At 36.3% G+C, this 12,198-nt stretch overlaps 1 pseudogene; it reads left to right on the top strand.

Annotated features, from left to right (window-relative positions):
* Nucleotides 1–11,894: 11,894 nt before the first annotated feature.
* Nucleotides 11,895–11,993, top strand: LOC132014621 (U2 spliceosomal RNA; annotated as a pseudogene).
* Nucleotides 11,994–12,198: the final 205 nt, after the last annotated feature.

The following is a 12,198-nucleotide window of genomic DNA, read 5'->3' as shown; positions in this document are numbered from 1 at the left end:
GAGCCCGATGCGGGCCTCGATCCCAGGACCCTGAGATCATGACCTGAGCCGAAGGCAGCGGCTTAACCCACTGAGCCACCCAGGTGCCCTAAACTGTTAATTTTTTAATGTGCATTCTAAGCTGAGAGCTTTTCCTGCCCTAATCCTTTGGAATTATGTTAAGGAAATGGATTCACTTGCTGGAATCTAAAATTCTTCAGTGTGTTCACATTGTGTTCCTTTTCTACCTCATCTGCATCCTGCTGAATCAATACTTGAGTTACTGTTAAAGGGAGGGAGACTCCAGTGAGGATCCCAAATCCTAACAAGCATCAACTTGAAGGAGGTTGGAAAGTGTAAAGGAGTCAAGGTATCACTTAATAATGGATGGAAGAAGAGAGATCAAGGGCAGAGGGGACTGGGGTAAGCTGATTTCAATTGCAAGTTTTAGCCATCTAAGACTCCAGGGTGGGAAGAACCTCCCAGAGATCAATCAGTCCATCCCTCTGCCTCTGGGCAGAGCCACACCTAGGTAATTCCAGACTGATGAGATGCTACTTCCTTTGGGATGACTGTGTGATTGTGCTGACCAAAAAGTACTTCAACTAGAATTAATGACTCATGGGCTTCAGAGTCACGATGTTGTCATTTATAGCTTAATTAGCACCTTTTAAACCACATATATTTTACTACTTTTCTCACTGTCAGTTAGTTGTAACTAATGAGAAAAACCTAAGTCGTAAACACTTTCATTATTTAAAGTATTAAAAGGAATAACCCAGACACATTATGTTGACTTCAGAAATTATAGTAGTAGGATTTGTTTCAAACAGAGATGAACTATATAAAAATGCTCAATTTTTTTAAATGTTCAAAGGCTGGGTCTAGCCCAGACTATTTGAAAACAAGAGAATATGAATAATTTATGTTTTATGAATAAACATTAGGAGACTTTAATAAATGGATTTATTTCCAAACAGATGCACATGAAAAATACTTTCACTTAAATAAGGAAAAGCAAAAGTTCCAGTATTATTATTCATGTTAAAGATGTTTAAAATAGAAAAAAAAAAAAAAAAGGAGGAACACCTAGTTAGCTCAGTTTGTTAAGATTAAGTGTCTGCCTTCAGCTCAGGTCATGATCCCAGGGTTCCGGAACAGAGTCCAGCACAGGGCTCCCTGCTCAGGGTAGAGCCTACTTCTCTCTCTGCTGCTCGCCCTGCTGTGCTCTTTCTCTCACACAAAATAAATAAATAAAATCTTTTTAAATTTTTTGGAAAAAAGGATAGTCAAGTTTCTATCTTTATCATCTATCTACATTTATGTGCATTTTTAAAAATTTTTAAGCTATTGCCTTTTTTGCTGCACCCTCATATAGATTTTGCTGTATTTATTAGTTAATTTATTTAAATGGTAGAGTTTATTTTTTATGAGCATTTTTAGGCTTATAGAAAAATTGAGTGGAAAGTTCAGAGTTCTCAGATACTCTTCCTAATACTAATACTGTTCTGTTTTGGATTTTCAGCATTCTAATAACTGCAGAGTGGTATCTGATGGTTGTTTTAATTTTCAATCTCTTAATGCTCAGATGATGAACATCTTTTCAAATGCTTATTAAAGCTGTCTGTCTATCTTCTTGAGGAATGTGTCTGTTCAGATATTTTGCCCATTTCTGAATGGGTTGTTTGTTTTCTTGTTGAGAAATGTGATATACACTTACGCCTTTCATGATGTGGCAATAAGGTGTATGTGGAGGGGAAGCATTCTCTAGCTGTTGGCTAGGTCTACCTCCTAGTGGGCAAGCCTGTTTCTCTGAGCTGTGACTGCTTCTCATTCCACCTTCTCCACCCTTCTTAGGATGGCGATAGCGGGCTGGAACTGGAGATTTCCTTGCCCCTACATCCTTAGACTCTGATAAAAGCTCTAGTACGTTAAGCTCTCGTAAAACATTTCCCCTTGAGGACAGCCTTTTTTTTTTTTTTTACCTTTTTTTTTTTTTTTTTTTGTATTTTTAAAGATTTATTTATCTATTTTAGAGAGAGAAAGCATGAGCAGGAGAGGTAGAGGAAAAGGAAGAGGGAATCTCATGCTGACTGCTCACTTAGTGCGGAGCCTGAGGCAGGGCCTGATCTCATGACCCTAAGATCATGACTTAAGCCAAAACCAAAAGTCAGCCATTTAACCAACTGTACCACCCAGGTGACCCTCAGGACAGACTTTATTAAGAACAGAATGCTCTGGGCATATTTTGGAATGTCTACCCTTCCCTCATCTTCCAGAAGCACAAAGGGATTTATTTTTCTCTGATCTTCACTGTTAAAACCTGGGAGGTCTCCTCCAGGAGAAACTCACCAAAGTGGTGGCCTCCTATAAGACTGGGCCTCCATCGGATTTTTTAACTCTCAGCCTTGTCTCCATCAAACATCCAGAAATTTTTCAATCACAATTTAGATTTTTCTACTAGTACTGGATCCCACAAAGGTTTCTGCTCCTGGGTTTTTGTTTAGGTAGGTTGTGATTCTCTGTATCTACCTACTTCTCCAGTTTAGGGGTATATACCTATTGTGTGACCTGAATTCTCTGACAGATCTAAGAAGAGTTCTAGATTTTTAGGTTGCTCAGGACTTTTCCTCTTGTGAGGATTGAAGTGACAACCTCCATGCTCTACATGCTGGACAAAATACCAGATGTCCCCAAGATATTTACTTGCTAGAAACTTAACTTGGTCTTCCATGGGTTTGGTTAATGGTCTCATACTCATACTTGCTGTTTTCATATCTTCACAAAGCCTTTCAAGTCATGTTATTTTCTTATCAACAGTAGTTATTTTTTCTTAAGTTACTATCAAGTGAAAATTTCATAAAAAATGTCTTACTTTCATTAACAATCATTTTTGTCAATCAATGTCATTAAGATATTTTAATAATATCAAGGCTTCAGGGTATCTCAAGATGATGCATATTTTCTCTGAAAATAAAAATTTTCCAAATTTTTATTAAATATATCTGCACTATAAATCCATCAGGGTTATAGAAACTCTCAAATCACACATAAAACTAAGTATGAAACTATTAACTAACCTGAATCAGTGAATTTTTAAGTTTACAGTAAAATCATAATCATGATATAGTGAAAAATGAGACTATAAAAATGTATTCATTTCTTTTTTTTTTTCTTTTAAGATTATTTATTTATTTATTTGACAGAGAGAGATCACAAGTAGGCAGAGAGGCAGGCAGAGAGAGAAAGAGAGAGGAGGAAGCAGGCTCCCTGCTGAGCAGAGAGCCCGATGTGGGACTCAATCCCAGGACCCTGAGATCATGACCTGAGCCGAAGGCAGCAGCTTAACCCACTGAGCCACCCAGGGGCCCCAAAATGTATTCATTTCTTACTGAGTTGTCATTTTCTTTATTTCTATAATTGATCACTTAGATTGCTGTGGTTGCTCATTGAATTATATTTTAAAATATATACTCTTTATTTGGACTAGTGGAAACTATGAGCCATGTAGATGATGACATAATTACACATTTAGTTTTCCTTTTTATAAATGATTTTTAAATTTCAGCAATCATATAAATATACATTTACATCATTTACATATGTATAGATGTATATATATTTTTTCTTTTTGTTATTGTAGTCTCTATGTCACCACTTCTTCAACCAGCATGTTTTTCTCAGCTGGAATTTCACACCTCTTCACTCACTCACTTATTTACTTCACCAGTGCAGATAATAAATATGATGTAGGGCTCAACGTTATTCCCTCTTCTGGTTTGTCTTTCCATTTGTGATTCAAAAGAAATAACTTTACCTAAAATGTACGAAGTAAAAAACAAATAAAAATTAATAATTAGTTGATTTAACAAGTAAGGCAAAAAAGAGCATTCTTTCTCTGCTCCTTGCCTCTTATTTATGCCATTAATAATCCACTTTTAGACATTTGATGAGGAGAAAAGAATCTATTATCTAAATGACTAATTTAAAAAGCAGTTTTTACAATGTTTGCAAAATTAAAAAAAATATATATATACTTGTTTAATCACTGCTGTTTTTAAAAGTTGCTTTGTGTCTGCCTAGAGTTTAAGATATTATAGAAGTACTATAAATGGATTTCCAAGTTAAAGGTTAACACTGTCTTCAAGCTTCTAACTTCCATTAAGGGTCATGTGAAATAAATTAACCCAAAACTGAATATATGGAGCAACTAAAATTGCAGAAATAGAGACATGAATTGATAAGAGGAGACATCTTGTCTTTCTGACAGAAAACATTGAGAATCAATGGGAATATCCTTTGTTGAAAAAAAAAAATCATGTTCTAAAATTAATGTGGATATACATTTTTATAATTTAATAAAGAGTAGCTAACATCTCTGATTTTGTTATTAGTAAAAGAGAAGCTAACTTCAAGGGCAGGAATGTGTGTGTAATAACAACACCTATGAGACAGATAACCAATAAAGAAACATAGGGATGTTGAAGATTTATAGTTTGTTCCAAAGTTTTGCTGAGGAGGGCAGTGAGCAGCATAACTGACTTATTGATTGCTGAATATAATCACTTTGGTCTGTGAACGATCAAAGGGTTCACTTTAAATAAAAGTTTATTCTTGGAGCAAACAAAAAGTCTTTATATTAAAATAGACCGAACCAAAGGCATTCAGCTCTGCTAACTTCAAGTCATCTGGTTTGGCATTGAATATTGCAGGCCAAATCTCCCCTGCAGAGATACTTTGGTTTTTTTGAAAAACAAAACAAAGTAAGATCATTCTGTCTACCTTGCTGATGGTTCTTTAGTCAGCCTGACTGAGGCACATACTACGCATTAAATAGTCCACAAAGCTGAGTCCCTTTGCTACCCTGTTACCATGTCTATTACCTGGTCTCCCTAGTCCTATATGCTTATGTCTGAACTGCTTCTGTGCTAATATCATTTTTGAGGCTTTGATAATAATAGCAATCACAGGGAATCCTTACTTAATGTTCACTATATGGCTTTGTAAGTACTTTGTAGGTCTTAGTCTTTTAATCTCCATGACAATCCTATCAGACATGCTTTTATCAATTTTTTACAGATGTACAAGAGGAGTAAACATCTGAAGTAGGTTCTATTATTATTTCACAGGTGTAGGTATTATTATTTATACAGATATAGGTCTTATTAGTATGCCCATTTTACAGATGGACATATTGTAGCAGAACATTTAAGTAAACTCCACAAATGTCACATAGGTGGGTACATGACAAGAGCAAGGTTTGAACCCAGGCATTCTGTTTCCTGAGTCCCTGCTCTTAACAATTTCATCATCAAGCCTTAATCTTGCCTTGAATGTTGTTGGCTCAGTGGGTTGGATTTTCAGCTTCTCTAATGGACTTGATTTGACTCTTCATTTTCTTTTCTATGTGAAGTCCATTAAAAATCATCCTCTTAAAAAACACCAGTCTATCGTCTCTTCATTGAAACAAACAACTGTCCATGTCTATAAATTTGTGTGTTCGTGTGCATGCATTTGCATGGATGTTCACAAGATTAAGTCTGGGGAGGTATGAGATCTTGGAAAGCTACCTCTTACAAATACTGTGAACTCTAATAAACAGCAGTTGAAGAGTGACAAAGAAAAGCCAATTGTCCACAGCCTAGAGTTCAGTACAGCAAGCCCTTAAACATGGTCTTGGTGATTTTACCTCTCAAAGCAAGTGTAGTATAGATTTCCCCCTACCCTAGCACAGATCACCTGATGTGTCTGCTGTTGAGGTTAAACAACTCTGGGAGAAAGTTATTTAAGACTATATGAACAGTTGAATAAAAATATGTAAATAGAGAATTTGGATACTATTACCCAACTTCAAAATTTTCTTTTTTTTAATGTAGTTCTAATTTTCAGTTTAATTGCAGTTCATCACCCAGTTGAGTGATCTGCAAATTCAAATCTTGTTAGGTACAATAGCAAATAGAAAAAAATTTTAAAAATTTAAAAAAATCTGTACTTATAAGTTATGTCACATTCTCTGTTATAAATTTATTTCCTTCCTTGAGCTTAGGTGAAAATAAAGTAAAAGAATCCAGATGATGTTTAAGGTAATCAAAATTGAGAAATGTGATGGTTTGCTGGCATTTATAAAATATTTTTTCAATGAATCAAAGCAGAGGTACACACATGCAGGGAAATATGCCTTAGCATTTGAAAAAGGTAATTGCACTATAATTAACCTATATGGAGTATTAGTATCTTTTAGACATTATTCTAAGTGCTTTATATTTCTTAACTAATTTAATCTTTGTAACAAGTCTACTAGGAAGATTTGATTAGCTCCCTGTTAAGAAAAGACAATGTGCTCCAGCTAGGAGAAAGGAGAGTCAGGACAGACACCCAGGCAGCACAGCTCCGAGGCCAGATTCATAACTGCTATAGCTCCTACTGAGTTTTCTGCAACCTTCAAACACTGGTACTGGCAGAAAGATTCTCCATGTTCTGTTTCCGTAAAGGGGAGGGAATACGAAAGTTTGAGGAAAAGGCCTTCAGCATGTCTGTGCCTTCAGTCACCTTGCCCAGGGCTGGAGGAAGAAGGTGCTTAGCATGAGTCAGGCAGCAGGAAATGAGTACCTCTCCCAGGCTCCTTCCCATTCAGATCTAGCCTCCCCTCTCCACAGGGCATTTCCCTTCGCTGTCCTCCTTGAGGTCAGGTCAGCTTGGCTGTGTTGAGGGAGGCCCTAGGCTGTCCAACACTCATACTGATGATTGATGTGGGATAAAAAATAGCAAGCTCATTTAAATCTGCATTCTCAAATCAGCTAGATTATTGACATTGTGTTTTCCTTGTGCTTAAAACACATGTCTATTTCTCAATTGATTCTAATTTGGGAGCCTCAAGAAAGGGTCCTAAAACTTAGTGCACTTATGCCATAATTCTCATGACCTTGATTATTTTTGTTCATTCTTCTGGACAAGGCATTCTTTAGCATTTGAGTAGCAAAAACAAATATTTATCTGTGGGTTTGGGGTAAGGTGTAAGGAAGTTCATTTGAGTCTGTGTACTCTAGCTCAGGTAGGGGTCCTGAATAATTCAGCTTAGCTCAATAGGGTTCTCCATTGGACTGTCGACTCTAATGGTAGTCAGGTGGTCACTTTCCAGGCGAATTCCATGCATGTGATTTCCTCAGGGATCTCTTGTGTAGGGCAAGATGGAGAGGGCCTCATTTTCTTTTTTTAGAGACAGAGCAAAAAGATGAGGAGGATAACCACTATAAAGAAGAAGCAAAAAGGAGGTGATAATTCAGTGCTAATGCACTTCTATCTCTCTTGCTGCCTTCAAATCTTCTTAGTGGGAGTAAGATCTTTCCAGAGAAACTCTGGCATGAAATCTCAGGTGGATGCATGCTTTTTATGATCAGTCATAGGTAATAAAAGTCCTGTGGTCTCTTTAAGTGAGCCAACAGTTTCAATTTAGTAATTGCAATTGTTCTATATAATATATTAATATTTTCTATACTATTCATTTCGGGGAAGATTTTCTTTTCACCCCTGATGGTCCTCTCCTATCCATCCTAGCATCCTTACAGGTGGTCTTCTTAGGGAGTGTCAGGCAGCTGTGTGTCTTTTTGGTCCATTTCTAGATCATTAGCATGATTCAAACATTATTGTTGAATTGTAGATAACTTCAACACAGACTGTGATTTCTTTTCCTGTCCTACTCTTTCCAGCTGAAAGCTAAAAATTCTTGCCTTTAGTGTCCTTAGCATTTGTTAGGCCCATGTTCACTGCGTTCTCTTTAACTCCTGGAACCATCTCAAGCCTGTGAGTGGCTCTATTAAAGCTTACATGTTACAATGAGGGACAAAGGGTTTGGATGGAGAAAAAACACATAGCACTCCACTGATTTCCCAAGAATTTTTTTAGAAAGGAAAAAAAACAAAAAACAACTCTTCTGACCCATCACAACTTTAGTCATCTTGTGTATGTGCTATAGGTGATATCCTATATATTTTATATTTTCACTGTTTCTCTGCCACCTACTTTGAAATACTGATAAGACTTCCTGTTTTATTACTCCTTGTGTGGACTTGATGAAAACATTCAAGTTAACATCCAGTTTCATGAGTTCTCATTTTTTTGGATGAAAGAGAGAAGAGAAAGAAAGGAGGAATAGTTTTTCTTTAGAAGCTCCCACAGGCGATATGAGCAAATAGATTTGCCTTTTTCTTATTATCCCAGTGGAGAACAGAGGAGAGGTGCAGAAAGAAGATGGAAGCTTCCTTTTCATCACTTCTGGCTGAAACTCTCTCCTAGGTAGGAAAATGCAGAGAGAAATGGCTCCAAGCTCCTCATCAGAGTTGTGGTTTCCTACTCAATTGTCCTTTTTCTTCTTTCTTACTAATAAGCCTGGCTTATTTTTTAAAGATTTATTCATTTTCTTTAAAGAGAGAGTGTGTGAGAGCAGGGGGAGGGGCAGAAGCAGAGGGAGAGAGAAAGAATCCTCTTTCTCTACTGAGTGTAGAGCCAGACACAGGGCTCAATCCCACAACCAGATCATGGCCTGAATCAAAATCAAGTCTGCTGCTTAACCAGCTGAGCCATCCAGGCACCTCCACTAACAGGCCTGATTTTGATGGGTCGATGATAAACGCAGTTTAGAGAACATAAAAACACTTACTTGCGGAGCATAAGGAATAACACGGAGGACATTGGGAGATGGAGAAGAGAAGGGAGTTGGGGGAAATTGTAGTGGGAGAAAAACCATGAGAGCCTATGGAGTCTGAGAAACAAACTGAGGGTTTTGGAGAGGACGGGGTTGGGAGGTTGGGAGCCTGGTGGTGGTGATTAGGGAGGGTACATATTGCATGGAGCACTGGGTGTGGTGCATAAACAATGAATTCTGAAACACTGAAAAGAAATAAAATAAAATTAAATTTTAGAAAAAGAAAACAGAAAAACAAAAACAATAACAAATTAAAACTCTACATTTCTTAAACTTATTTGCAGGTAGGGCTGGCAATGAAATCTAAGTGATTCTTGTTGACTGGGATTTCTGGGAAAGCTGTCTGATCGAGGAGCCAGCCCAACCATTGGCATTTCATTCTTCCTTCTGGCTTCAGTTACTAATTTTTTGCTAAGGTTGGAGTCACCATATTGCAACAACGATTTAATAACCAAAAGAAACTCAGAGACCTCCCACTTGATGTTCCTAAGCTGTAAATTCTTGCCTTCAGACTTCTTGCTATAAGAAAAAAATGTAAACCCTCATTTGTTTGGGTGAGTGTATTTAGGTCCCTATTACAGCTGAAACTGATTCTTAAATAATGTACTAGCTGTGGAATTTGGGGCTGGTTTCATAATGTCTCTAGACCTCAGTTTCCTGATTTATAAAATGGAAATCATACCAGTACCATCTCAGAAATATTTTGAAGATTAGAAAATATCATGCACAGAGAATATTTAGCAGAATTCCTGATGTACTGTGATAAATAAGTGATATGTAAATGTAAGTTGCTGATATTTATCTTCATATAAATATGAATATTCTTTAAATCCAGTGTAGACTCTAAATCAGGAAAATATAGGCTGTGGCTGAGGGAAGTAAGGTATCTTAAGAAATCACTGCAACTACCTTAGAGCTTTCCTGATCAACTTTGATTTTTAAAATTTAGAAGAAGTGAAGATGTATTCAGGTAATAAACTTGAAGTCAGCCAAACCCATGTTAATTAATTCTGTAACAATAAGAGTGGGTATTCAGAAGAAAGGAGCTCATGTCTTAAGTTTAGGAAATTATAGGAGTTATTTGGATTCACCCTAATTCAAGGGGATTTTGTAATTTCCATATTTACTTTGGTGATTGCCAGATGTGATGTTTCAAAATTTTATTTATAACTAAAAATCTCACCTTCCAACAGATGTATGCTCCAACAGATGGTATCTTCCCTGGTTGTGGCCACATAGATTAAAATATATGCATGTTTATGCATGTGTATCCATGAATATATGCCTACAGAATTGTATTTTTAAATGAGATCAGTTTTCTATTAAAATGTAACACAGGCAACCTATGAAAGAAAGACTTAAATGTAAGGGAAGACAGTGAATTTTCATGAACTCTTCATGGTCATCAATCACAGCTTAAGCAAACGCTAGTTCTATTCTCTGACTTGATAATTCATATTATTATTGTTATTTTAATTTTCCTTGAATCTTTATCTGGCTTCTTTTTCCTCCTGAAGTTCTACCATGGAAACTTCAGGATCAAGATTTTATATTTTATATCATCTTGGATCAAAGGCTTTTTAAGGTTGTCCCCTGCAGAGCTCCCTCTTCCTAAATACAGTCTTTAGCATGGACCTGTCATCTCACTAGGCAACTGTTGTCAATAATGGGAAAAGATTATAGTGGAAAAGTTACACATCACTGCCAAGAACTCATGCAAGTTCCCATAACATCTTATTTTTCATCTTCAGCCTACCTAAAGTTTTGTATCTAAGTACTTGATGCTTTCGTAACACACAAAAAAGATTATAACTCTGTTATTAAATCTTTTTTTCAATGAAGTTCTCCTTTTAGAATGGAAATTTGAGTTTTTCATTGGTGCCACAGTTACCATATAAAGAGACACATGTTACCTGGTTTTAGAGAACTCTGACAAGGCTTATGTAGAAGGTCCAGGGCAAAACCATTTCATGGATATGCAACATATGCAATCATAGAGGGTTGTGTTGGGTTTGGTTTAGGCTCTGCTGTCCTCATATTAGAATTCATGTTTTTGAACAAGAGGATCAGCATGTATCTTGCACTAGAACTGCAGATTATTGTAGCTGGTCCTGGGATCAGTATTTGACTAATTCTATTTAGTTGAAGCTCTAATTCCTCATATAAGTTGATTTTTCAGAGGCTAAGTCTTCCGGCAGCATTGTTTCCCAATGGACTTTCCTCTTATTTCAGGAATCCAATATTACATTAGCAAAGTCCCTAGGGCTTGGGGTTTATACCAATGTTTTGTAATTGACTTTGTCTTTTACAGTAAAAATGAAGTTGGTGTGCCTTCATATTCCTTAAAGCTACCATGTATATAGAAATGCTGTATTTTATAGATGAATTCCCTTAATCTATATCAGCCATATTTCTCTTCTTTCTTCTATACATTTAAGGGTCGTGATTGCTTGCAACTCAAATAATAACATATAGCAATATAATCAGTGTTTTATTTTTTTTATTTTTATTTTTTTAAAGATTTTATTTATTTATTTGACAGACAGAGATCACAAGTAGGCAAACAGTCAGGCAGAGAGAGAGAGGAGAAAGCAGGCTCCCCGCCGAGCAGAGAGCTTGAGGTGGGGCTCTATCCCAGGACCCTGAGACTGTGACCTGAGCCGAAGGCAAGAGGCTCAACCCACTGAGCCACCCAGGCGCCCCTAATCAGTGTTTTAAAAAAGATAATAATGAAAAAAAATTTTCATATGATTTAATAGAATCTCTTTGATGCAGACTCTGAAACAGATTAAGTTGAGATAAAATTTGGATCTTGTACGTTTATGTATTCTTGCAGTACTTTAAGTGGGACACAGTATTTGAAAGGTAAGAATGGCTCAAATGCTAAAAATAATGTTTTTTAACGTATAGAGAGCTAATATATGATTGTTAGGTACAGAGATCAGTTACAAGGTTCTATTGTCTCTCAACTGGTTCCTGAGTGTGATAGATTTATTTCTCAGAAAATATCAGTTTAAGTCAATCTCACTATCATTGTGTAAATCTATAGTGGCTTTGAGACTCTGATACTCTAGAGAATAGTAAGGGTTGATGCAATTTAGTTAGGTATTATAATTTTTAAAAGTTAAAATCAAAAAGTTAAATCATTACATAAGTAATGATTAATGTGCAAGCACAGTTAAGGTAATGTCAGTTATTTAAAATGACTACATTAATCGCTTCTCGGCCTTTTGGCTAAGATCAAGTGTAGTATCTGTTCTTATCAGTTTAAAATGACTACATTTATTCATAGATCTCTTCCAGCCAAACATATCCCAAGCTAACACATACAAGACGTAGACTATAGGTAATACTTTGGATGTACTATCTCGTACTTTTAAGAGCCAATGTTTTATTTTCTCCCAAAAAGTGGTTCCTTGCTTTTTATTTGTTTTTCTTTTTAATGTTAAAAATTTCTTTATAAGCTCTACTTTCCATTCTCTATCAACTGCCTGTTCATTTCTCACATACTTGACAAT

The sequence above is a fragment of the Mustela nigripes genome, chromosome 3 (assembly GCF_022355385.1).
Source record: "Mustela nigripes isolate SB6536 chromosome 3, MUSNIG.SB6536, whole genome shotgun sequence".
Taxonomy (NCBI): domain Eukaryota; kingdom Metazoa; phylum Chordata; class Mammalia; order Carnivora; family Mustelidae; genus Mustela; species Mustela nigripes.
The sequence above is the reverse complement of the archived record's forward strand: the minus strand, read 5'-3'. Positions and strand labels throughout refer to the sequence as shown.